This window comes from Stegodyphus dumicola, chromosome 4, assembly GCF_044657685.1.
Source record: "Stegodyphus dumicola isolate Sdum_Otavi_A_Nest chromosome 4, ASM4465768v1".
Classification (NCBI taxonomy): Eukaryota; Metazoa; Arthropoda; class Arachnida; order Araneae; family Eresidae; genus Stegodyphus; species Stegodyphus dumicola.
Genome location: NC_140771.1, coordinates 81,647,127 through 81,671,415, shown reverse-complemented (window position 1 = coordinate 81,671,415; position 24,289 = coordinate 81,647,127). Strand labels below are relative to the sequence as shown.

The 24,289-nt window shown below is 33.9% G+C and overlaps 1 long non-coding RNA gene across 1 annotated transcript in view; it reads right to left on the bottom strand.

Annotated features, from left to right (window-relative positions):
* LOC118201877 (uncharacterized) overlaps nt 1–24,289 on the bottom strand; it is a 214,659-nt gene that overhangs the window by 178,768 nt on the left and 11,602 nt on the right. The gene's annotated exons all lie outside the window — the stretch shown is intronic.

Genomic DNA, 24,289 nt, shown 5'->3' with positions numbered 1-24,289 from the left:
TCTGCTAGCCGAATTACGCTTATGCTAGAACTTTTATGGAACAAAAGTGCTTAATCATGACGAAGATTAGGTGCGAAATTGGGAAAAAGTGCAGAATCGTTTGCCGCGTTTTTAAGAATTGCACATACACGGTATCCATGTACACGTCGACCTATTTTCACTTAAAAAAACATCCCAGAATTACACAAAAATGGCATTGACTTTATCCATGTACACTGCTAAAGTCCTAGCTAGTAACATTTATCACCTTACCAAAATGTCGCCAAACTACTTGTTACCATATTCCAAAGATTAGCCAAAAATTCTTGTGCTTTAGTATTGAACTTAATTATAATTAAATCATACATATCAGAGGCTATGCTAGGTTTAATAAAAATATTTATGAATATGTACCTGTACAGTTACTTAGATTGCTCAGTCACAGCGGTAGCCATTAACAGCTAGAGTTATAGCACAATACTGAGCAGCTATTTGAACAATGTTTAGTCGATGTGCCTGAGGCGACTGCTGCACATTCTGCCATAATTTTCTGATGAAGGACCTCTAGCCTAACCGATTTCTTGTACTACACAACACCCCTCAGAGTCCTCCAAATCCATTTTGATTCACTGTCATGTATTACATATATGCGAGAGTACGAATACGTTAAGGAAATATCATACTACATATTATAAAGATAATTCAACTTAGAAACCAATATATAGATATCATCTATTAAAGTTTCTATGTATTTTTCTGACAGATCCTGTATGTGAAGTTGTACGTTTCATTAGTTTCACCTATTAATTAACTTAGGTATTTATTGTACGGAATATCTATGAAACTGAACTGATAAATTTTCATATCTGTTCATTTGTTTGCTTTTCATATATTTTTTAATAGTTTTATTTTTTATGTTGCTTTACATGACGTCAATTTAAACATAAGAAAGCAGAGAAGAAAAGAAATTCACACTGAAACTAAATTTAAAATTAGTTTGAAGATTACTGATGTAAAATGAATAGTGTCTAATTTATCAAAATTACATAAGAGGGCAAATAAATAATTAGCATATTCAGATATTTATTATAAGCAAAAATTTTATATTCTTAACAGTAAAAATGCACATATTACAATGCAATTAATTTATTACTTGCAACCACCTCAGTAGAACTCGTCAAATTTTTAAAATGTGCCAAACTCTAGCAACCATGCTCATAACAATCCTTTAATAGAACAATGTTGCCATTTTTGTATACATTCTTTGTGTTGTATTTCAAGTTTCAACATTTTTTATGAACAAATTGCGATATTTTTTGCCTTAATTTTAAAATATGCTCTTTGGAATTTATCAACAATGGAAAAAACTACAGTGGAAACTCTACAGGAATACAAAATTTCTAAAAGAAAGAAAAAGGAAATGCATTTGGTAGATAGCCGATGCTGCTGAAGTTTGTGTAATGCCGAGTCTCAGAAATTATTTAATTTTTTTTCCAAGCAAAAACAAACCGCTTGGGGAAAAGAATAGGGCAAACCAATTACAGAAAGATTTGGAGATGAACATGCTTTATTTCCTAATTTAATAATTAAAATTTATATTTCAAATTCTAAAGTATGTTTTCTTTTCATAATTTGACAATCTTAGCCAACTTATGATAAATATCAATAATTTGGGTATCTATTTAAGAAAAGTTGTGAAAACCATCAACTTGAACCCAATGAATAATTTTTACATTTTCATGTGTTAAATCCAAATTGAGCTAAGGTGGTTGTGTTAATCTGTAAGTATCATTAATTTTACAGGCAATACACTGTATTCTTTTATATACTGTAATATTTAGTTCGTGCTGAAATTATGTAGTGGCAATAATTTTACTTAAGAGAGAAATTTTTCAATATTACAAGTTTACATTTTGGTTAATTTTTTTATGTGATAAAAAGCAGCATGTTAAAAGTTGGAGTTCTTAAATTTTGTAATAGTACTAAGTATTATATTTTAAATTACTTGATGACTAATCCAGAAATAAATAATTTAATTCTGTATACTCGAAGAAAATCATTTCTGACTGGCATAAAAATCAGAATTTTGAAACAGTAGTAGAAAAATCATTAAAAATACTTAGTTTTAAAACTCGAATGCAATAAAAACAGGTTAGCATGAAATGTCTGAATAAAAGATAACTTGTTATCATTATGTATATGTTACCGTGAAATACCGAAATTGGAGAATGTCAACATTCACCAAATGCGTTGGTGAAAGATCAAATATTGCACTACATTCTTGTACTTTCAGACCCTCACCGGTGTATGTCGACAATCACAGATATGCTCTAGTGTAGGTCAAAAAGAGAGGAGTATATGTACATGCTGTCATTGCAAAAGAAAGTGTTCCATAAATAAATGCAGTTGTAAAAGCAAGGACCTCTTGTGCAATTCAAAGGGTAATAATAGTTTATATTGTTGCAATAAATAAGATTGGAATCACATAATTTATAAAGTTTTTAACTTCTATTATTTTCCTTTCTCATTTTGAATGTACTGTGTGTTTTAAGTTCTTATTTTAAGTCTCAAGTGCGTTTTTTCGAGACTGAATTACGGAAGAAAATATAATATTCTATGTTCAACATTCACCATTGGCACATGGTGAATGTCGACATTTACCGGTGTAAGTCAGAAATAAGAGTATTTGCAAAATATTTCGGACATACACCAAGCGACTATGTGAATGTTGACATTCACCGGTGAATGTCGACATTCTCCAGATTTCGGTGTTTCACCGTAACATATATACAGTCATTCTTATGTAAAATAAATGTTACACAATTTCTTAGACCCCTGCTTTTCAAACTTTATCTATTAATCTGAGAATTTGATTATTTCAGTGTAATAAATAAATAAGTTTTAATAACTATGTTATAGATGTCAATATGTTTGTTTTTTGTAACATATACTTTGAACATTTTAATTAAATAATTTTTCATCAATAATGTGTGCATATATTTTACTTATGATGAAGAGAAATTAACATTTAAAAAAGGAATTATAGACTGAAAGTATTTTGTAAAAGAAGATATTGGAAAAGGAAATTATTGCAATTCATAGAACTTGTAAATGAATAAATGTAATAATTAGTATCATATTGTTCTTATTTATTAAGAATGGATATTAAATTATTGATAATAGAATGGAGTTATAAATGTGAAGCATTTATGCGAACAATAATACTAATTTATAACATTCTGATCTTGATTTCAGTACTTAATGTAAATAAAGCATTATTGACAGCTTAGTGGAACTCATTAAATAGTTACAGTGCAATCTTAAGTCCAATGTATTTATTACAAGATAATGAAATTATAGTCTGGATTTTAATTCAAAACTCTTTTCACAATCTTTAAAAGCCCAATTTTAACCGGTACTTTTCTGTTATCGGGACAGGATTCAGACATGTAATGTATGTATCCATGAGTGGTTTGGGTTTCATTTTAGTTTAGTATGGCAAAGTACACTAGGTCTATCTGCCTGTGGGAAGGGATGCCTTTGTGGAGGACTTTCTAAAGGAAACTGGCTGGTATACACTTTACAAATGGAGAAAACCACGAAAACGCGCATGAAGCCAAAGAATTTGCCTGGATTCGAATTCAGCGTTCAAAGATTTTACCACTCTGCCACTGGTGAGCCTATGCACGTGTGTATAAGTGTGTGTGCATACACACACGTAACATGAATACATCCATCCATCCATACAAAATCTGGTTCCGAAAATAAAATAGTACCTTTTAACCATATATCTTACAGTTTTAATTAATTTTATGTACTGTCATCAATAATACATCTTATTAGATACATCAATGCATCTTATTATCATTAATTTCTTACTAACAATTCAATTTCAATTGCCATGAGTTAATGCATGACTCATACATATATAATATATAAGTTGTTTCAATATCAAGATCACAATATAAGTTACATAGCATATTTACAATAATTATTTATTACTCATACATGTAATGTATAAAATCAGGCAATAAATTGTAAAAAAATACTTTTAATGAAATTGGAAATAAATGAAAATATAATAATTTGCATGTCATTACAATTTTTAAATGCACAAACTTCACAGTTAAAAATACATACTAATGTAAGAAAATCAATATTAAATGCTTTTTCTCAAAAGAAAAAAAAAATTTTTTTTTGCCTGTTCAAGACATATTTTATCAAGTCCAACCATCAGTGGAAACCCAGGTAATCAGTCTTTAATATGACAAAATGTAAAATTTGAAATACAACTTTAAGTTATTTTTTTTAATCCATTCAGTTTTGGCTTATGTAAGTTTCACTGTATTTAACTAGATGTAAAGAACTGTAAACACACATTCACACAATTCACTTGAAGGTATGTTTCCAGGAAATAAAAGTATACTTATTGGAATCAATTCAACATTACACCTTAGAACACGTAATGATACCTCATTGTTAGGCATTTTCGATACTCTTGAAATAGCATAACATATCTTTCTAAATTCAGTTCTTGTTAAATTATGATCAGCATTATTTAGCATTTGCAGTTTTATAACTAAATTAGATTTCAGTAGGTCTATTACACTAAGCACTTACAGTTATTCACTATTATTTTCTTAACATTTCAACAAAACAATGAACTTCCTTTCTAAGAATGCATACTGAACAATGAAAATTCCAAATATTATATATGCTTTATCAGAACTATAATGTCAGTTAATAGTGATTTTTTTAAATTGAATTTGATTAATTCAAGCAATTCACTTGAAGGTATGTTTCCTGGAAATAAAAGTATACTTATTCAATTCAGCGTTACACCTTAGAACAGGTAATGATACCTCATTGTTAGGCATTTTCGATAGTCTTGAAATATCATTACTGGTAGTATATCTTACTAAATTTTGTTCAGCATCATTTAGCATTTGCAGTTTTATAGCTAAATTAGATTTCAGTAGGTCTATTACACTAAGCACTTACAGTTATTCAGTATTATTTTCTTTACATTTCAGAAAAACAATGAACTTCCTTTCTACGATTCCAAATATGATATATGCTTTACCAGAACCATAATTTGTCAGTTAATAGTGATTTAATCTTCATAGATAAGCATATCCAACAGTCTTGAAATATCAGAGCTGGTAGCATATCTTAAATATATTCAGTTCTTATTAAATAACATGTTCATCATTTAACTTCAGTAGTTTCACAGTTAAATTACATTCCAATATGTCCATTAGAGTGGACACACTTTTTCATCTTTTATACTCTCAACATTCTAATAATGAAATGAAGTTTATTTCTAAGAAAGCATATTGAATCCTGTAAAGCATATTGATTTCTTAATCAAAGCACAATTAATGTTGTAAATATTCAGATAGATATATGTGAAATGTATTTTAAGGATTTCTTGACCCACACTATGTCAATTCATTGCAATAGTTACTGGTGGCATTTTGATTCAAAATATTTACTGCATTAATTACTGACACAAAATAGCACTTGCATTCACTAACTTAACATTAACTTCACTTGGTTTAATTCCCGCAGGTACATTTTATGTAGTAGATGATTTAAGTCATTATTACTTAAAAGTTTCTGATTATCAATATGCAGAATAATTTGTAAACCACACTTTACATGCATCTTCCAGCCATCAGTAACTTCTATCTGACTAGACCTAATTTTGTATTGGAACAGTAGAATAATCCGAACAAACATTAAATCGGTTATATACAAATATATACGCATATATATACACTTTTATTCCGAAAAACTAAATGTACGTTCAAAAAACGCACTTCGTAACTCTGAACAGTAGAATGTAAACAAACGTCAGAAATATGACGTCACTCATGTGGGCGGAGTTAATGAAACCCTCATCTGGACTGTCATTGGCCAAATTCAAGCCGTTGTCCTAGCAGTGTACATTTTGCTTATATGCAGCCCGGACCACTATGTCACCTTCTGCCCACTAACACGAGAGTGGCACATGCCGTTTTACAACACAGATCCAGCCTATAAAAGATTCTTCATTCGCCAACCAGCGGTACTTAAAAAACTCAAAAGTATTATGGACAGACTGCAAGCATTAGGCCAAGATTTGTGTGATTCGGCTTAACCACAACCCTATCCTTTATGTAAATGTATATTAATGTATAAATGTATCATTTCTATTACTGTATGTATAGCCACTTAGGATGATACACGATTACGTGTTACCATTATTCTTCATCTATCGTATAATGTATAAGTGCCATTTTCAGTATTTCATTTCCATTAATGTATAAGTCTTTAAGTGTATCATTTGTACTAATATATATGTATAGCCAAGTAAGGTAATACACGAATATGTGTAACCTTTAATTGTCATCGTTCACACTGATACACAATTTTCATTCTCAGTGTATCATTTCTGTCAACGTATAGGTGTTTATGTATCATTTTTATTGATGTGTGTATAGTCCAGTAGAATAATGTATGATTATGTGTTTTCATTTATCGCCATCATTTGTATGTGTTTATGCATATCATTTCTAGTAGTTTATGTATAGTCATATAGCATGACACACGATTACGTGTATTCATTAATTGTTATCTTCTGCATTATTGCGCCAGTTGCGTCAGTGTTTCATTTCTTTTAATGTATAAGTGTTTATTGTTTGCCTATCTCATTAACCCCTTAGACCAATATACATATGTATCCAATGTACCTATACCACCAATGTACCTATGTATGAAACTTTTTATTAATTGTATACTGAAGCATATATATCAACACACCTTTGTTTGGCCACGTCAATACCACATATTCTCCATTAATATATTTGCGATGCAGCCCTTTCAGGAAGTCGCCAGGGTTGTGTTGTTCTAAATAGGTGCGGGTACTGGACGACACCCGATTTGTCATATTAAGCCGTCCGGGTGTCCGGGCCCTGCATTCACCTGTCACCTAGTGTAAAGATGTACCATGTGATTAACTACTTGAATTAGTTTTGTAATGAATGATATTCGAGACATTAAAAATGTTAATTCAGGCATATGCAAAGTACCCATATGTAGGTACCTAAAAGATGGGATTTCTGATTGAAAGATATTAATATAAACCTAACCACTCGAGTAGGTTTGTACCACTTTGACTAGGTTTGTAAAGATACCTAAATTGATACGCTTGTTAATTGTAACACATGTAATTCAAAATAAGTAATCAAATTCGAAACAATTAAAACTAAAAGATTGTAAGGATCTTAAGTTTTACTAACGTTTATTTTATTTTAAATCTTTACTATCACTTCTTATTTTCTACTTCCGGCCAGAATTATAAGCGTTAATGTATTTATGCAAAGTTTGTCTGGCGAACGCCAAGTATTTAAGTTGTGGCTTTTTGCCAAGCGAGAGAGAGGAAGCAGTGAGTCGAAGCAGGCCGCTTACCTTAGAAGTTTTACTCAGTTGCTGGTTGCCTTCCAGGCTAGAGGTTTTAATCCTCTTGATAATTTTTAAACGTATTGTAGTGTTCACAGTTCTCTGTACTACATACGGCTTCCTGTTAATATAAAGCCAATCTTCCACGTTTATTATTTTAAAGTTAAATTAGAGTTTAGTTTTATTTTTATGTTTTTACGTTTAGATCACAAGTAGTGGGTCTGTGTATTCCGAAGTACGGAAGTTATTGTAAATAGAGAAAAATAAAGGGTTTTGTACACCCTTCTTGTGCATCCTGTCTACTTCCCACAGTGATTGAACATAGCTTTAGTAAGCTCTCTGTTCCGAGTCACGTCCTTGCATGTTCCCGAAGAAAGTAAGACGGAACATTGAACCTGAGAAGATGATCATGCAGTTTTTAATGCAAAGATACGAAGTTAACCTAACCACTTGAATCTTTTTATGATGATATTTAAAAGGTTACTTCTTTTAATTTCAATCTATGTAAAATATCTCGCATTTTAGGCACATTAAACATCATAATCGTCTGATGCAAATAAGATATTAACATAAAATTAACCATTTAACTACTTTTGTAATAATGTCTAAAATGTTACGTATACAATTCCAACATACACAAGTTACCTTATATTTCAAGCGCATTAAACATCAAGGATCTTTGGATGCAAATGAAGTACTAGAATAAAATTAACTATTTGGCTACTTTTGCTATGATATTTTAAAAGGATTTTTTTAATTATAGCATATGCAAGTTAGAACAAAAATCGGGCACTATAAGTATCGTGGAACTTCTGATATGGATAAGATACCTAGATGAAACGATCCGATCCATTTGACTACTAATCTAAAAGGTACGTGGTACGGTACGGGAAACAGCCATCCTGCCTAGCCAGAAAATGGCCCCATAGCTTGTAAGGATCTTAAGTTTTACTAACGTTTATTTTATTTTAAATCTTTACTATCACTTCTTATTTTCTACTTCCGGCCAGAATTAAAAGCTTTAACTTATTTATGCAAATTTGTCTTGCGAACGCCAAGTACTTAAGTTGTGGCTTTTTGCCAAGCGAGAGAGAGGAAGGAGTTAGTCGAAGCAGGCCGCTTGCCTTAGAAGTTTTACTCGGTTGCTGGTTGCCTTCCAGACCAGAGGTTTAATCCTCTTCATAATTTTTAACGTATTGTAGTGTTAACAGTTCTCTGTACCACATACGCCTTTCTGTTAATATACGGCCACTCTTTAAGTAGGCACTTGTTTATTAATCCAAAGTTAGTTTAGTTAATATTTTTATATTCTTACGTTCAGACCACAAGTGGTTGGTCTCTGTATTCCGAAGTCCGGAAATCATTGTAAAGAGAGAAAAATAAAGGATTTCGTATACTCTTCTTGTGTGTATTGTCTACTTTCCACATTTATTGAACATAGCTTTAGTAAGCTCCCTGTTCCGAGTCAGGTCATTTAATGTTCTCAAAGAAAGTAAGGAGAAACACTGAACCTGATAGTGGCGCCCGACGAAGAAGAATAACCATGGCCGAGTTTCAAGAAGAACCTGTGCTGCCTGCAGAAGCGGCTCAGAATCCACAAATGCCAGCTGCCGCCCTGGAAGGATTTTGTTACATCGTCCAGACCATGCGCGCATCGATGAAACCAGAAGCAACACTTAATGGAAACTCACCGGTAACCAGTTTTTTGGAAACATTGGATGACCACTTCATGCTGTATCCCGTGGATGAGTTCCAGAAAGTCACCTCAGCTACTAGCGCTTTGAGGGGCAAAGCGCTTAATTGGTTCAAATGTATAGGCAGAAGCCTCTTGGGTCAAGCGGGAAGTCCCACCTATACTTACGAAAATTTCAAGACTGCCTTAGTAAAAGCCTTCCCTGTCGTAAGGGATCGTGCAAATTAGAAACGGAACATTTTAGCATATATCAGCAACGAATCGAAAATCTTTCCACCTTTATTTTAAGAAAAATTCACGTCTTTAAACTCTTGTATGGAAACCTTCCGGATCCTGAGATAATTCAAAAGATTTTGCCGAAGTTACTTCCCCAAGTACAAGACATTATTGAATTAAGGAATCCGACTAAACTGGAAACTTTATTTGAGCTAGCTATCCAGTTTGAAAGTAGAAGAACGGCGGACATTGAAAGAAGACGCCAGTATGAAAAACGAAACCAATTTGGTGCGCCAAGACCACAGCAAAGTTAAGCACACTGCTACGGAAGCAAAGCGAATCAGTGGGCAAGGAAACCCGAGCATCCAAAAACAGCCGGCGAACGTCGACAGTTCAATAGCAATCTAGGAAAAAAGTCAGGGGAAAAAGAAGGAAAGCACGGAAATGAAAAATAAGTTAAACTAAAAAGGATTTCTGCTGACGGGAGGGTGCGGAAATCCGAAGGCCAAGAAAACCCCTCTTCCTTCAAGTTAAATACAGTAATGGTGAAAAATTTGACTCTTCCGAAGATTGAAGTGTTGGTGAATAATATCCCAGCCACCGCACTCCTGGATACAGGCGCGGAGTGTTCCTGTGTGGCAGAAGATTTTTTTAGGAAGTAGTTTCGTAAATATCGCATATATAATTCGGATAATACGACAGTGTTAGCTGCGCAAGGAGAAAGATGTAAGTGCATAGGTAAATTACCGCTATACGTCCGTATCAAGGACGAACAGGTAAAGGTTATGTTTTTTATAGTAAAGAATCTGCAAGCACATATTATCTTAGGAATAGATTTTCTTTCAAAGGCACAAGCAAAGCTGGATTTTAATGAAGGTCCCTTAAGCTGACGATGAAACCAGTTCGAGAAGAAAAATCGGAGCCGCCGATGTTAAACCTTGACCACCTGCCTAATGAAGAGCAACAAAGAATCCGACAAGTGGTAAGTGAATTTGCTTCGTTATTTAGTGATATTCCAGGATTTACTCAAGTTACTAACCATAGTATTGACACCGGAGATTCAATGCCAGTTCGCCACAAAGCATACCGGTATGATAAGAATAAAGAAAAAATTATGGAATGGCACATCAGCGATATGCTACGTAAAAAGATCATAACGCCCATCTCAAGTAGTTATGCTAGCCCGGTGGTTTTATGTAAGAAAAATAATGACTATCCATTGACACATCCAAAAAGGTGGCGATTCGCGATTGACTACCGTAAATTAAACTGCATAACTAAATATCCGGTATATCCGTTACCTATTATTGAAGAAATTCTAAGGAACATAACATCAACCAAATATATGACGACTTTAGACTTAACGACTGGGTATTTTCAAATAGGGGTTAGACCTGAGGACGTGCCTAGGACTGCTCTTATAACCAAGTCTGGCACTTATGCATTTCTGCGTATGCCGTTTGGCCTTTCAGGGGCACCGGCAACATTTCAGCGATGTATGGACATTGTGTTAAGGCCTGTTCTTGGAAAGTCCACATTTATCTATTTAGACGATATCATTATTACTAGTGATAATCTGGACCAACATGTACAGGATTTAAGACAGGTGTTTTCTTTATTAAATAAGGCCGGTCTAAAATTTAATGTCGAAAAGTGCAAATTTCCAGCCCCTGAATTAAAATATTTAGGTTACAAAATATCTCAGAAAGGAATCGAGACAGACGAATCAAAAATAATCGCTATGCAAAAGTATCCGCCGCCAAACACGGCGAAGAAGCTCTCTTCTTTTCTAGGACTTTGTTCATATTATAGGTCCTTTATAAAAGATTTTGCAGCTATTGCTGAACCATTGTTAAAATTAAAAAGGAAAAAGGGAAGATTCTCGTGGACGGCCGAAGCCAATAGTGCTTTCGAAAAATTAAAACAAGCATTAACGCAAGCCCCTGTGTTGAAATTTCCTGAAAAGTATGAGAATTTAGAAATTTTAGCGGCTGCTTCGGATTATGCGGTAGGAGCGGTACTTTCGCAAAATCAGCAGCCCGTGGCATTTTTTAGCCGAACTTTAAATCAAACACAAAGAAATTATTCCGCGACCGAGAGAGAGGCACTTGCAGTTCTGTTAGCAGTGCAAAAGTTCCGAGTCTATTTTGGAAAGGCGCCAATAACAGTGTATTCTGATCATGCGGCGGTAACTAGATTGTACTCAGGGAAAAACTTATCCCCAAGGTTAATAAGATGGGCAATCAAGCTACAAGAATATAATCTGGTAATCAAGCACACCCCCGGAAAGGAAAATATCGTAGCAGATGCCCTATCCAGGATAAAAATAGATTAAGAAGATAATACTGTAAAGGTGGCAATGCTCACAGCATGTACAATAAATTCCCGAGAAACTGTAATAACCGAACTGGGTAAGGATCCTGAGTTTGGAAGCATTTATGAGTATTTAAAGGATCCTGAAAATTTTGGCCACCAAGATATTGTGGCGATAAGAAATAGGGCGGCCCATTACGAACTAATAGATGGTCTATTATTATTATAATTACTATATTTGGCTACTTTTGCAATGATATTTTAAAAGGATTTTTTTAATTATAGCATATGCAAGTTAGAACAAAAATCGGGCACTATAAGTATCGTGGAACTTCTGATATGGATAAGATACCTAGATGAAACGATCCGATCCATTTGACTACTAATCTAAAAGGTACGTGGTACGGTACGGGAAACAGCCATCCTGCCTAGCCAGAAAATGGCCCCATAGCTTGTAAGGATCTTAAGTTTTACTAACGTTTATTTTATTTTAAATCTTTACTATCACTTCTTATTTTCTACTTCCGGCCAGAATTAAAAGCTGTAACTTATTTATGCAAATTTGTCTGGCGAACGCCAAGTACTTAAGTTGTGGCTTTTTGCCAAGCGAGAGAGAGGAAGGAGTTAGTCGAAGCAGGCCGCTTGCCTTAGAAGTTTTACTCGGTTGCTGGTTGCCTTCCAGACCAGAGGTTTAATCCTCTTCATAATTTTTAACGTATTGTAGTGTTCACAGTTCTCTGTACTACATACGGCTTCCTGTTAATATAAAGCCAATCTTCCACGTTTATTATTTTAAAGTTAAATTAGAGTTTAGTTTTATTTTTATGTTTTTACGTTCAGACCACAAGTAGTTGGTCTCTGTATTCCGAAGTACGGAAATTATTGTAAAGAGTGAAAAATAAAGGGTTTCGTATACCCTTCCTGTGTATCTTGTCTACTTCCTACATTTATTTAACATAGCTTTAGTAAGCTCCCTGTTACGAGTCAGGTCCTTGCATGTTCCGAAAGAAAGTAAGGCGGAACATTGAACCTGATAAGATCCCAAGTTGCAACCAAGAAGGATAGAAACTAGCTGCAGGTCCACGCCCTACAGTAAAAATCGATCAGGAATTACTTAAAAAAAAGAGCTATAAATAAAAGCTCTATGAAACCGTTCCTACGAGCTCGAGTGGCTAAAAAATTGCATAAAGATATGAAACGAAGAAATGAGTGCAGGGCTAAAAATCAGAACATGAATAGTTTTTTTTAATTGAACTTCTGTAATTATACAGACCTGCTCAGCATGTTAAAAGTAGCCCTCTTCAAAACGAAAATAAAGTTTAAAAGAAAAAGAAATAATGCAACTAAATAAAACTATTAGGAAAACATTAATATAATACAAATAAAAAATGGACAATCACAGAAACGTTACACACATTTCATACTAAATTAAAATCCCCCACTCTTCTTTTGTTGTTGTTAATCTTATCCGTAATCTTCTGTGAAAATCTTCTTACAATATTAAAAACATTAAAAACAGGTTTAAACTAATATCTCCATTTTTGGTAAGGCTTCTTCGGATATCAATGAATTAATTACAGGTCTGTACGAAGTACATAACAATTACAGAGATCAGAGTCTTGTGAGATGAATCTCTTTTCGAGTAAATAGAAGGCGCACCTAGTAAGGATCTGATTCAAATCAATATCGGAATGTACACTTTTCTTAATCTTCACATGTCTCATGAAATCCTTGTTTTGCTCAAATATTTTTCATCCAACCTCCCATTATTCATATATATAATTTGCCATTACGGGTCACAATCTTTCTTCTGGACTCCTGTAGTTCGATTTGTTCGATTTGAATACCTGTTGTTGCTTCCTTAGACAGTGTTTTCGCCCCTTCGTTACCTAGAAAACTTGAGTGTGCCTTCACCCAAATAAATATGCTATCTTGGTCTACCTTGAGTTCCTTTTAAACTTCATGCATCTCCATTAGGTTCGACATGTCTTCGTGGCAGAGCGCCTGAAGAGCAGACTGAGTATGAATAAATATAGAGACTATATTTATTTTCAAATACATTTTTCAGCTATTTTAATGACTGAAGCATTGCAGAAGACTTTGGCTGATATGCAGAGTTAAACGAATTCAATCTGCACTTCATTATATCAGTTTCTGCTCCGTGATAATAAATAACAAAATAAAATGTTACTGCATCCCCCGTCCCAAACCCGTCCGTAGATAAAGACAACATTTCTTATCTAAAATGAATCGTATTTCTGCAGCGTATGCAAGAAACCTCATAGCTCGGTAATTTAAGAATCATGAAACTTCTGATGCAAATAAGACACTCGAAGATTATATTTCTAGGGAAGGGAAGCATTCCTGGAAGATTTCCTGAAGAAAACTGGCTCGTGTTAACATTAGAAATGACATAAACAGAAAAAATAAAAACATAAACATGAAAAATAAACAGGAAAATCGAGCATGAAAGTAAAGGTAAAGGTAAAAGTATGGGGGACACCAGCGATGTACCATAGGTCAACTGGTAATGCCTTCCCATACTAACTCTTTGAGAGAAAAAAAAATAAAAAAAAGGGGGGTAATTGCAAGTTTTATAAGAATTTGCATAGACTGAAGCTTTTCAAAAGGTCTAAAGTTTGCCTATTATGGTACATCGTGCAATTCCACAGTACGCCTCGCATCCAGTATTTATTAAAAATAATGGTGTAGGGCATAAGTATATTACAAAATAGTAGGAATGCAATTTGAGATTCACAAGATAAATTGAACATCTGATTTGGTGCAACAAAATAGGAGATAAACATAATTAATAAACAAATAAACATAATGAGATAATTGTAATTAGTACTGGCAACACAATGTTAAATGAATTGTTATAATAATGCTAAAGAGGTAGGTGTCCATGGGTTATTTCAGATATATTGGTTTATTGCAGTTTATAAAGTTCAGTTCACGAGCGGATCCATTTTGTCCATAATTACAGCATGTAAAAGTTCACTAAGTTTAAACTGTATGTGGACTTACACTTGACAGAGATCTAGGCCGTAGGAAAAGAGTCGTTGCGTAATTTTCTGAAACTTTGGATATTGATGTTTATCTTTAATTAAAAATCTTTGGAATGCCAGGAGGTCAGTTCTTGGGAATTTTATGTGAATATCCTCAGTTAAGGGGCATGAGAAAACGTAGTGATCAGGAGTTCCCTGTTCCCCACATATGCAGATGTCAGAATTTGCCAAATTTCTTGCGTAGAAATATGTGGGGAAGGGTCCATGTCCTGTTATAAAGTAATTTAGGGAAGGATTCGAGTTCAGAGATGCTAAGCTTAGCATGAAAGTAAAACAGGATAAACATAAAAATCAAGTATGCAGCCAGCCCGTTCGTCTGGGTTCGAATTCAAAACAGGTTGACCGCAAAAAGTGTTTAGCGGTATTAACCACTCGACCATTGGTGGGGCTGATCCAAAGGAAGATCCGCCCCTTTGAGACAAAATCCTTTGGAGCACGTCACATCCCTTGCCTCCGTGCCTCGTCTCATTGTGTCTTTGATTAGATGTAGTTGGATGGAGACAGTATATTATCTCTATACGATAAACTGAAAGGAATTGAAAGCTGCAAGACAAAATTTTCAAATTAACCTCTTACATATTCGAGATCATTCCCATGCTAAAAGCATTTTCTAAATTTCAAGCATTCATTGTTGGATACACAAGGTATTTATTCCCTTAATACGCTTAAAATGGCTTTTAATACATATTGCCAGTATTCCGATATGTATCTGTATTTGCTTCATTAAACTGACATCTAAAGTGCAACATCCTAATTACATTATCCATTAGACGAAGTTGTGAGATTAATCGATTACCACTAATGATAACTTCATACACTCAGACTCGGACCTCTGGGAATCGATTCGACATTAGGTATCGATAATAAAGCTTCAGGCAGAAATTGTGCCTTTGCGATTCACGACCTAAATTTGAGCAGCGCTAAACCGTTAATTGTTTTCAGAGGTTATTCAATATTCATGGAAGCGAACTGTGGAATAAAGCTATAGCTATGTTGAAGGTATTTAGAATTGTTCTCTATTATTTCAATTAATTTCAAGAGAACATTTGAATTTTCTCTGCGTACATGAACTTAGATGAGCTATTTTAAGGGGCTGTAAACGATTAGTATCTCTCTTCAACCTATATACGAGGTGGTCATGAAAACCTTCCCAGTATATGTTCTCCTAACGGCCTGTCCGCTCAGTCGAACCAAAATTCTGATATAGTTATTTGAAGGTATGAGATCGAAACGGTGGTGATTTAAAACAAAACAGTTCTGATGGTTAGGAATACAGTGAAAACATTTCGAAATTTTCGAATGGAATAATTCTCTTGTTTTCTTCGCGAATCGAAAAACCATACATGGCATTGGGACAAAACATGTTATGACGGAAATAGCCGGCGTAACATTTGCAAAGAAAACCATTATAAAGGACCAATAAAAACACAAAACAGGAAGTTTTCAATGTGTGCAAAGTTTTAAGACAGAGTCATTTCACGTAACTTCGCAGTTTCATGGCCAACGCGATTATCCGACCTGGGTCCGATGGATTTCTAGTTCTGGGCTTACCTGAAATCTAAGGTGCACACATCAAAACCAGAGAATGTCAGAATTCACAGATGACATAAAATATGAAGTTATACAGATTCCTCCTGCGATGGTATGTTCGTCGTTTTTGTCAGTAACCTCCCACATGCAATGAACTGATCAACGGCTGAGAAGTGAAGTCGCTGAACACTGCTAGTTCGGTCCAAGGTTCGAATCCCGCGAACGGGCTGATTGGCGTCTCCGTGATGTGTATCGAGCCTATACAAGCTAACCAATTTCCTTTAGAAAGTCCTCCGCGAAGACATCCCTTTCCTTAAGCAGATAGCCATTGAGGCTTTGCCGTAATCACATAAACCAAACCCACCTAAAATGCGTTATCATCTGCGAAGGTGGGCACCTTGAAATTTCAATAAAATTTTCTCCGCCTCACGTCTCTTATGTTGTCTTTGGTCCTTTACAATGCCCTTCTTTGCAAATGTTTTACGCCAGCTGTTTTCGGAATACGTGAATCGTTCCACCCCCATTTATGGTTTTTGATTTGATTATGGCAAAGTACGCGAGAGCTGTCTATCTGAGGAAAGGGATGTTTTCTCGGAGGACTTTTTAAGAGAAAATATAATCTTTTTATGACGGAACCTACATTACATTAGGGAATAATCACAAAAACAGCCATGTAGGCAGCCGGTTCGCCTGAAATGGAACCCAGGTCGAACTACCAGTGTTCAGGGACTTTACCGCTCGAACTTTGGTGGGTTAAGAATATTTTAACTCTGTGAAAATAAATTCAATTAAAATGATTCCTTATCTAAATTAAAAGGCAAAATATCATATCTTTTCTGCCATTTAAAATATAAAGAGGATCAAGTAAATTTATTCTAATTTTTTTTTCGGGGGAGGGGGGAAAAGGGTCTTGTATCAGAATTTGATCTATCATCATTTTCATGGATGTTAATTGTTTTATATGGCCAATTATTAAGACACCAAATACATTGCTTCGCTTATCAGAGGGGATGTAATTTTAGACTTAATAACATCTATGCGCAAAGATAAAATGTATTTATACATTTAAGACTTTTATACATATTGGAGGAGGAGGAGGTCAAAGGGCCATCCGTTTAATAATTCTCTAGCGTAATACTGAAATAAGGATGACTCACGAATTTCTTTATTATTTATTTATGTATTCCGGCGTTGTCATTTTCTATCCCGAGTCTAGCGGTAAAGTCATTGAAGACTGCTTAAGAGATCAATTTTGTAAAATTCCTGAAATCTAACTTTTTATATATTTCTCCTGCTCCTATACATAACATCTAGGAAAATATTACACTGATTATAAAAAATGAAACACAAAATGTGTAACTTTAGTACGTCGAGATATTTGATAATAAAATCGTAGATCTGATTCAAGGTCAGTACACGAATTAAAAAGTGAAATATTTGCATTTGTAACTAAAAATAAAATAGGGTTTAGAAAAAAGTTTCTGATGTTTCTGATGTTACGTCTCTTCACCTTTCATTCAAGTCTGTTGCCATTGAACAAAATGTAAGATATTTATCTTTCAAATTTTATCTGTATGTTATGGATTAACAAAATGTTTAAAACCAATAAATGCAGTTCTTAAGATTATTATTTTTCGAATTTTAAATCGGATTGACTTAAATATTTTTTAAATTAGAATTACATTATATACTATTTCTCTTTTCAAATATACAGAAGACATATAAAGTTCCCATAATATTAGTCTAAATGTGTATTCATCTAGGATCGTATAAAATGTTTCGCTATTTCACCTCAGCAATCTCCATTCATAATCCCTACTGATAAATGACTTTAAAATTTTAAAGATCCCTTTTAGTTGAACACTAAAATCTGAAACCTTTCAGACGTTTTATGTACTTTTTTAAAATATTATTATTACTTTGTAGAGATATGAGAATTTTTTTTTATGCAGAAGACTTGAAAATTGAGGAATGCCCTCGTCGGGAATCGAACCTGGACCTCTCGAATACGCGCTGAGTGTGCTAACCGTTACACCAAGATATCATGCTGGAAGGAGGGAGAAAATAACCTAACACGAATTAATGAATTAATTAACAAATTACGCTGAACAGCTACTCTCAGTACTACGGCCATTTCTCTCACTATAACCAGTGCCTTCCGAACAAATTCCACAAATGCGCTCAACGTTTCAGCAGGCCTGCTCTCCCTCCACATCTAAGTTGAGGAAGAGGCTGTGCTAGCGAAGTTACTGCGTCAGAAACAGGGAATTACGTAGCATGGCTCCACATTTTGCACCGATGGAGTTTGCAATACGATATACTGCATCCCACACCCATCCAGCAGACAGAAGAAAAGGCAGAAAATTCATACAGACACAGCACAGCGACTCACAGATGACTCAAAATCTGATGCTGGTGTAGGAAGTGCCCTAGTCCATCTTACCAAATCTGTACAGACATATCACTAAACAATCACTTCGCGGAACATAACAGCGTCTTCCAGGCCCATGCCTTGGAGCAAGCAGTCCGCAATACCATTATACAGAATCTCCGCAATATACAAATAATGTCAGCCAGCCAATCTGCACTATAAGCGATCCTTAATCCTACCCATTCTTCACAACCAGTAAAGGCCATACAACAATTACTTCGCAACAACACGCATCTGAACATCACGCTCGATTGGACCAAGGCACATGCAGGATATGCGAGGAATGAGCTCGCTGATTCTCTAGCCAATGATGAGGCTCCTAATATAGGGGCAGCCCAATGCCACTTCCCGGCAACAAGGTCTTATCTCAAGCGCCGTATTCCGAACATTTCTCTACAAAAATGGCAAACAGAATGGGACAATAATTACAAAGGGTGTCGTACTCAGAATTTTCTCTCAAAAGTCTGCATAAATAGACTTTACTCTGCCTCACAGCTTACTAGATATATCAGTGGACATGGCCATTCCCTGAATATTTCTTCACCCAAGCCATCACGATCTCGGACCTTTGCATTTGCAGAGCATAAGGAACCTCTGACAAATACGTTACGGAATGTTCACTAACCAAAAGGTTCCATATCAGAATGCCCATACATTTATTTTCTCTTTCCTGTTTCTAACATAAGATGATCTGTAAGCTCAGGCAACATTATAAACTATTATTCAGTCACCGCGGTTGCATTAGTCTTAGGTATACACAATAAAAGAATATTAAAATCCAACATATATATAAATTGAAGCCTGAAACACCTTTTATGCTTCTAGAAGATATTGTAATATTAAGCTAGTTTTAAATTTCGGGCAATTCTTCTAGTTTATATAGCCATTCGTTTGTATTTCACAGCTCCTGATAATTTCAGAAATGTCTTATAACGCTCCAGAACATGCATTGCATGGTAAAATGAATACTTTCGAATTATTTGTGCAGTAAAACAAAAAGATTTGTAGAATTTTCCCCCAAACTCTCGTTTGCATGGGAGAAAACTGATCCAGTGTATTATCAGAACCGAGATTTCTGGGTCATAAATATTTACCAAAACACAAATGTTTCGATACGTGCTGTAGCTCGAAATGTATCGTTCTGATACATGGGTACTAAAAATTCTTTCTCTATCCGAGCGATGAAAAATAACATACAACAGCTGGGGGCTACGTTTCTCGACGCTGAGAAATAACTTATGGAAATTACCATGAGAAATAAAACTCGAAAATAAATATATCATAAAGTACCTCCAATAGTTCGTAGTGGACATTAAGTTTGACTTTAAAGCCGCAAAAACAAAAAACAAAAACAAAAAAAAAAAAAATGTTGGAAGAATAAATTCATGAGCCCAGGCTGCGATATAACAAATTGTAGAATGAAATAGGAGCAGGAACTTTCTGCGAGTGTAAAATTTAGTTCTTAGAGACATCAGAATTTCGCATTTAGATTGTGCCTATATTTTCTCGAAATTGCAAAAGCAATTAATTATAATAAGTCTTGTTACTCGTATTTTCCAAAATGATTTTTTGGAGTATAGTTACTACAGATTTAATTCATATAATTTCAATTTTAGAATCATAAAGTACATTTATGGCATTTCAAAAGATAAAATGTCATTCTTTTAATCTGGACGGATAAATATTAATAAAGTGTTTTACAATGAAAAGAACTTTATTCATGACGCTTTAATTCTGTAGAATACATTGCTGATATTTTTTTAGTTTAGTTTTCATTATAAAGCTATGTGTGGAAATTATTTCGAGAAATGAAGTCTTGCTTTATATAAAGTCTTATTTTATATAAAGATATGTGCACTGTTTAAATATCAAAATTAGCTTTATGAGTTCAAAACGTTTTGGATAAAAGACTTAGATTCGTAATAGTTACAATTCGGTACAAAATTTCTGTAGTACCTCTTGGAAGCATTTATTTTAAGCATAAAGTCAGAAATGACCTTTAATTCAAAATTTATTAAATTATACATTACTCTAAAGATAGTTTTATACAGGTTTCAAACCCTTTTACCGTTTTCAAACAACAGCTTTAATTGAAACGTTATTGAAGAAATAATGAATCTTAAGAAGTCAAGTTTCTGATATCTTTTCCAACTTGCCTGGAAGAATCGGTTCGAAGAATTCCAAGAAATACGTTTAAATGAAGTTCAGGAAGCCGTACAGAAAAGTCATTTGGTGTATATATCATATTTGTTATTTACATGTATTTCTAATTTTTCTAACGACGCTTTATGCGACTCGTTAAATTTATATTATCGCATTTTTCGCGTTGTGTCGACTCTGTTATCGTAGAAGTATTTGGTTCAGATTTTCTGATCATGCTTTATGCAAAATACAGGAGAAAATTCCGTAGTAGGACTCTTTCGATGATATTTGAATGATAATCCTACGGAATTTTACATTAGCTGTGCGAAGGAAAAAGAGGAGGGAAATAGTTTCATTTTAGACATTTGTTAGCTGTCTCAAAAATTCCAGTATTTTTAGTCATTTTAAAAAATGGCAACGTTTCTCGGAGAACAAGAACGAAGTTTTTCGGAGAAGATTAGCTGCTGTCAATGTTGCTTTTATACATGCATGTCCGAATCCGGTGCTCATTAGAGAAAAATACCAAAGAATGATTACTGCTTGTTCCGTATGCTTTAAGTTGAAAACTTCGTATTGCAGCTTTTGCAAACGAAGTAATTAAAGGTGCTAAAATTACTTCACTAAGTAATTAATGTTTAACTCGCCCTCAAATTTCTATGAAATCTGGCAACATTCATTTGACAGAAGATGCATTTATAACTTTTCAAAGTTCAATATTGCAAAGTTCGATATAAATCGAAGACTGGATGTAAATTGTTTTAGAGCCCACTGACAAGAAACTTTTGAATAACAGAGGCTTAAACAACTACAATGGGCATTACAATCGACAATGAGTAATGGCCTCAAACTCAAGTAGCCCACGGGCCGCGTGCATTATCTGAAAACAACTTGCAAGCAAAATTTTTAAAAAATTAATAATAAAAAATAACTAATATATCAACAATAAAATCTGACAGCCTTTAGATTTTAAATTACGCTCAAAGAGGCGTTTTTAACGGTTTATGTGTTACCGTTAGTTATTAAATATCATGTTTTTCGCACTTACAACATAACTTTCTATTCAAGAGCAATATCAGAAAATAATTTTAAAAGAGCATAGCTTTAGGATTTCCGATACACAGGCTCTCGCGCTAGAGACAAAAATGCTTTTTACCGTACAGTGTTGCCATTGCTGGCTTTGAAATCGTTGAGTTTGTTGATCAAAAATTCGTTTACAAATATGGTTTCGTTTACAAATTCGTTTACAAATAAGTTTTACAAAATATGAAACAGATAATGAAACAAACTCTAAATTTGGGCTTCCAGATGTTCATATTTGGATGGAGACGTACGTTATTCAAAATTTGATATCCCTAGGTACCGTTGTTTTTTCACAATGCGATAAACATTCATACATGTTCTTCATTATTTAATTTCTTTAACTGGCAATTAATATTGGGTGGCAACAATTTCAAAAGTGAAACACCCCAACGCAAAATGTCAAAACGAAATGAATAGCCCTCCTGGGCAAATGGCCCCTTTGAGCTAATAAAAACTATTTTAAATTTCGATTATTTAGTATTTTTAAATGATACATAAGCAACAATAATTACAAAGGGAGAAAATTCAAAAATTTATATTTATTTTCGGTTCCAAATCTAAAGTTTGGTACCTGAAACACTTTTCTATTGGTTACATATTGTAATGAAAATATATTGATATCAAATATTTATATTGACGTTTTTTAAATAGTTCTAACACATTTAAATAGTCACTAAATCAGTTATTTAAATGATAGAAATTATGAAAAAATACCCATTTTTTCAACTTTTCAGAGAAAAGTTCCTAATTGGGAAAAGCCCTAAGAATACATAATTACAACTTAAACTTCTTTTCTCATTTATTAACTTTTTCTTCGACGCATAAATAAAAATACATATATTTGCATGTTAAATAATCAAATTTCTTTTATTTCTTACTACAGTTGGGCACTTGATGGCGTTTCTATTTGGATGCAGTTTTTAGCCTTGGGAAGAAATTACTAGAAATTATCTTCATCACGAATTGTAGATGCTTGTTGGTAATTCGGATTTGTTTCTTATTAATTTTCAACTGTGAAAAGAAGCATGAATGTGTTCTAGAACAAAGCGATTATTCTTAGCGCAAAAATTCGTAACTGGTTTATTTTTTGACAAGTACGAATGTGAATTAGCTAGCTATAGTTATAAATTTTTCTGATGTGTTATTCACTTGTGTTTGGAGGCCAGATTTAGACCATTGCCCCAGAAAATCTCTAATCTAGCTTATAGAAATTTGGGTCATAATTCTAAACAATCCGAACACTGAATTTTTTATGGAATTCTGTACGGCATTTTAATAAAAGATTATACAGTAAGAGGCCTTTCAAGATCATGAATAAAGAAATACATTAAAAATATATGTCCTTGAAGAGGAAGGCGGTCGTTACAAGAGGGCATCGTATCCTTCATTTGAATGCCAGTCGCAAAAAAACACAGTTGCTTTTCTGTGAGAAAGAGTTCAGTAGCCTGTGATGGAAAATACGGAGGTGTAAAAGCTTTTCTGTTCTTCCTACGTTGGGAAACTTGTAACAATACTTTTTTAAGATCTGACTAATTTTAGGATCCACAAACTCCAATTTCTAAGAGATCCGTGTCAGGATGTTCTCATCCAATCTTTTATTATTACTTCAGTGATGCATTCCAAATAATAAGAAAAACCGGAAACTGAAAAGTTATACTTTGGGAGGCTACTACGTTACATATGAATTTAAGGTTTATTACATTTAGCGAAAGTACGAGGAAAGTGTAAAATGTTTTGAGAATCATATTGAAGTACGAGTATTTGAGTTACAGCATCTTGTGAGTATTTCAATACTTAGTTACATCCTCTATCAATATGTGTATGCATTCTATGATGATATTTATTTACAGTTTTGTTTCAGAAGAATTCACCCTGAGTCTGATACTACTAAAGGAACAGTTTCAAAACAGCGGTGTCTTAACAGCATTGTGGGGCCCTGGGCAAACCAGTGCGCTGGGGCCCCCTATGACAATCAATCACAGAAATGAAATGTAAATGGATTAGCATGATAACCTGATGAAATGCCAGGCAGGCTGATGAGTTAACACGACCCTGCTTCAAAGATTTTGCTATTAAAATATATGCGAATTCCTTATAGCAGGAAACAAAGAACCCGTTTGGCCAATGAGCATCCACAATTAGTAATGAAGATACTTTTTAATCATTTCCCTCCAAGTTTATCAATATCTAAACGCCATCAAGTGTAAAGCTGTAGAAAGAAATAAATAGTTGTTTACATGCAAAGAAATAAATTTTTCTTCTACTTGCATTTAAAAATACAATAAATAAAAGAAACGGTTGTTACTGTTTATTCTTCATTCTTTGGTAAATGTTCTCTGAAAACTTTGAAAATTTTGATTATTTGTTTATTTTTATTTTAAATTATATTTATTT